General features: G+C 42.3%; 1 pseudogene; it reads right to left on the minus strand.

The window, feature by feature from the left end:
• Nucleotides 1-4684, minus strand: part of LOC101586905 — a 47342-nt pseudogene that overhangs the window by 14445 nt on the left and 28213 nt on the right.

Here is a 4684-nt window from a genome sequence, read left to right on the forward strand (position 1 = left end):
ATATAGCTACTTTTTTGTTTTCTCAGTTTTTAATTTTTTTATTAACTAATTTTGCAAATTTATATCTGGTAACCTAAACAAGTAATTTGAAGATAATGTCATTCAATACAGCAATCATTGTTGAATTATTACTTTGATTCATGAAATTTTGTATCATTTCTAGTGCTTTTTTAAGTATTTTGTATTCTTTTTTAAAAACGTAAATTTAATTTTAAAAAGGATGGGTCAAGTAGACTTACACTGCCCAATCAGATGATAATGTGCTATAAGGTTTTGAACTTGTATTTAATTTTTTCTAGCCTTCACTTACTCATTTAAATTAAATAAACACCATTACTGAATGGCAGTGTATTGTAAGGATGAAAAAATCATATGTGAAAAAGTCAATAGAATGATAGCAGATTTCAAGTGATTTATGTAACTGAAGTTTGACTTTTCACCCTCTGGACTGACAAGGATAGAGATGAACACAAGGAAGTAGTAGATCACCTGCACATGTGATATAAGCTTCTTCCTTTGGAAGGCAAGATCTGGAGTTTCAAGGATCAGAAGGACACTGCCAGAGAGAAACATCAGTTTTATGACACTGGATTCCATCCACCCAGCGGGGTCTAGAGCCTTCCCTGGCAGGTACAGAAATATTGAGGGTTCCACTGTCCCCACAGCTAAGCTGTCTGCAGATCACTGACAAGGTCATGTCTTCCATGGGGCTGCGGCAGACACTGCCCCAGGTCCCATTGTAGAAAACCTCCAACCACCCAGCACACTGCTGGTCCTCGCTCACCACTCTGAGGGCCAGGAACTCTGAAACAAGAAGGAGGGGAGCAGAACACAGTGAGAAGTCAACACTTAGTACTCTGTTTTTTTCTTTAAACTAAGTGGTGAATGTTCATTGGTATTCTATTGAAAAAGCTTCCACTATGTGGGAAGACTGAAGCTTCCATCTTTGTTACTTGATTTGTAAACTTGAAGCAGTCTTTCCTCTTCTACCACAGTGATGTCATAGACACCACATTTTGATCCTTGTGCCTATCAATATTTTGACTCATATGACAATGAGGCATTGAAAATAGGGTTAAAATAAAAATCTTTTCATAAGATTATGTTGTGTTTCCGAGAATTAGCCAGGTGCACCCCAAGAACTGTATTCTAAAAGAAGGTCACCTTTCCAGACTCGTCAGAAGATGTGATCATGGATATATGTTTCCCCATTTGCAATGTATTTTATTAGAAGAATGAGAGAATCAGGAACCAGAAAAAGAGTTTTTTTAAGAGTCTGGAAAAGGGAGGAAACCATACTTCCTAGAGCCTCAAGAAACGTAATCCTACAGACATTTTGCTATTAATCCAACCTAATATAAGACTGTATCTACAGGAGTATCAGATAATTGGTTCTGTTGTTTGAAGCCACTGATATGTGTTATTATAGTAACAATAGGGAAAAAATAGTGTGTCACTCCAAGATTTGAACACATGGGTAATGGAATGATGAGTCTTCTGTTAAAATGGACAATGTAGAAATGGCAGAGTTGAAAGATGTTGAGACAGCTTAGAATGAAGAAATGACCCTCAGTTGATGCAGGAGGAAGTGACAGCATGTCAACTTCTCCTTTGCTAGAAAAACAGGCTGTGGGAAGGATCCTCCTCCCTTTCAGACCTTTAGTCAACTCTTCTAACCTAACTCTAGACACCATTCTGGAGATCTTCTCCCTTCATTTAAGCCTGGACTGTGTGAGCACAGACCTGAACAGATGACCCCTGCATCCTCTTTGTGCCAGCAATCATGCTGTCCCCAGGTCTGGGAAGAGCACTTCCACAGATGAGTCTCCTCTCCTGTGCAGTTCAACTCATCCAGCCAGATGTCCCCTGATCCCTGTCCAAAGTGAGAAGACACCATGGCATTGAGGGCCACTCCACAGCCCAGTTGTCTGCACACCACGTGGGCTTCTCTCAGGTCCCAGTTGTCATCACAGATGGTGCCCCAGGAGCCCTGGTGCAGGACCTCCACTCTCCCTGAACAGTGACTGTCCCTATCCATGAGATGCAGCTGTCCGATATCTGAGGAGAAACAGAGTCAGGTCAGTGGTGCTGACATTGGAAGGTGCAGGTTGTGTTCTGGGGATATCCTCACCTGATGATTTGGCATCCATGCCCTCTGAGGCTGCAGAGCTTGCTGGGTCAGACTGGGAGTCATTGCCTTGGGGCAGCAGCTGGGTCTGACTCCCTGAAGAGAGAGTGGGAGGGACAGGAAACTGAGTTGCATTAATGATGGTCTAGTTCTGGCATCTTGAATGGCATCTGTGATATAGAAGAAATAATTTCCTGTCTTCAGAGCTCATTTTCTACATGAAAATTTCTTTATGTCTATGCCTAGCTTTTCTCTTTTAAGGTTGAATGGTCAGATCACGCACCTCTTTTACTATTCACTCAGAAATGGTTTATTATTTGCAGAAATAAGGTAGAAAGAGGCAGAAAACGAAACATACTAACATTGGGAAATATGGACAAATATTCTAAAATGATTTTAAATTATTCCCATATTTTGTATATCTCAAATTAATTACCAAAAAAATCCATGATAAAATTTAAAAGATGATATTCTGTTTTGGCCAGCTCAGCTCGCCCTGGAGGCAGGGATGGCATGACATGTAGTGCCAGGGATAATACCACGGTCCTTGCATGCTTTCCTAAGCTCACCTAAGCAGGTGTTTTGGACCACTGTGCAATATCCCAGGTCCACAAATAGATTTTTTATTCCTAAAACATTATGGTAGAACTAATAGTTACACCATAAAACATGAAAAATCCCAGAAAACCAAAAGTAAAAAAAAAAAAATTTGCATTTGAGAAGCCCAGATGAAGAGAGTCCCAGACTTCCAGCACAGACCAGCAAGGCTGAGCCCAGGTGAACTACATGGCATGGAGGGGGCCAGATTTGTGGCATGAGGACAACAGAAGGGAACTTGGAGGAACAGATCTGTCCAGAGGACTCTAGGTACTCAGTGGGGAGGTGCTCAGGGGGAACTCAGGGGAATTAGTTTACATACAAATTCACAATTTATGGTTTCTATTGTTGTATAACTATACTATTTGCTCATACAGTCTAAAGTACAAAACTATTAGTTACCACAGTTTTTAAATTTCTAAATTTCTCTTGCAAGGGCTGGGGAGACAGCTCAGCAGAATAAGCTCTTGTCTGATAAGTGCAAAGTTCTGAGTCCAATCCCCAGTTCAACAAATAAATTAAATAAATAAATAAATTTCTTGCTATAATTAGTATTAATTTTACTACTGTAACTAGGATACCATATCTGGATTAAACAAATGTTCTCCCACAGGTAGTAATATGGGGAAGTTCTAGAGTAATAGTCTCACAAAAGTCTAATACTGAAGGTAAAAGACAGTCCCAAACGGAAACTAACATTCCACTCTCAATCAATAGAGAAGGCAAGAGCCAGCCAGATAGTTCATCAGATTAAAGTAAATGCTTAGACAAATACAAGAACCAGGGTTCCATCCCCAGCATGAAGTGCCAGCCCCACCCATAGGGTGCACTGAGACTGAAAATGAGACTGGGCATGGTGGCACATTTCTGTAATCCCAGTGCTTGAGAGGTTGAAAACAGACGGATCACTACAAGTCCAATCTGTGTATTGAGAGCCCGTGTACTCTGTACTAAACATGTAAAAAATATAAAAAATATAAAAGGCAAGATCTTAGGACAGACACAAACCAAGAATCCCTGACACAAGAGATTACTGAAGAACAGAGTCTACAGACAGGCTCTGATTACAGTGACTGAGCTACCTACTATCAAAATTTCACAAAAAATCACAGAAATAAAAATAAAATGTTCTTTATGAAATAGAAAATGACAAAGTTAAAGAACAAAATGCAATCTGATGCCCCCAGCCCACCCAGAACAAATACAGTAGATATCAGTGTAGAGGAAATTGAAAGTCAGACACCTGAAATCTGTGAAATCATTGCAACTGAAATAAAGAAACAACTCTCTCCAGGTATATAGCAGAAATCAGATCAGAGGTAATCTCTCAGGTAAAAGATAAATGATAATTATCATGAAAGAATTATTGAATGGAGACCCAGTCATAGCCCAGGTATGGTGAGTGTGTGGAGAGATTCCTGCTAACTTGCACCTGCGGGACTAGTCCCAGCCCAGGCGCAGCGTGGGCCAGACCCTCTCCAACACCCTTGGGCCACCCCCCACCACTTTGCAGTACCTCTTCCACCCCGCCTGCCAAGTAGGATTTTCTGCCGCATTCCGGAAAACCCCAGACCCAGTCCTAGCCCAGGTCCTGTGAGTGTGTGGAGAGATTCCTGCTACCCTGCTCTGGCAGGATAAGTCCCAGGCCAGGCGCAGCGTGGGCCGGACCCTCTCCCACCCCCTCGGGCCATCCCCCACCACTCTGCAGCACCTCCCCACCCCAACTGCTGAGTAGGAATTTTGTGGTGTTCAGGGAACCCCAGGACCCATTCTTAGCCCAGGTCCAGTGAGTGTGTGGGAGAGCTTCCTTTTACCCCTACTTCACCTTGCCCCCTCCAGGCACAGATCAGGCCTAGCATACATGCCTGAGGTGTAACCCTGCAGCTGCAATCCCTGCAGAGAGTGTAGAGGATAGATCCACCCAGCTAGTCCAGGAGCAGAAAATCTTGACACAGGGGC

This window comes from Octodon degus, unplaced genomic scaffold, assembly GCF_000260255.1.
Source record: "Octodon degus isolate 3935 unplaced genomic scaffold, OctDeg1.0 scaffold00292, whole genome shotgun sequence".
Lineage (NCBI taxonomy): Eukaryota > Metazoa > Chordata > Mammalia > Rodentia > Octodontidae > Octodon > Octodon degus.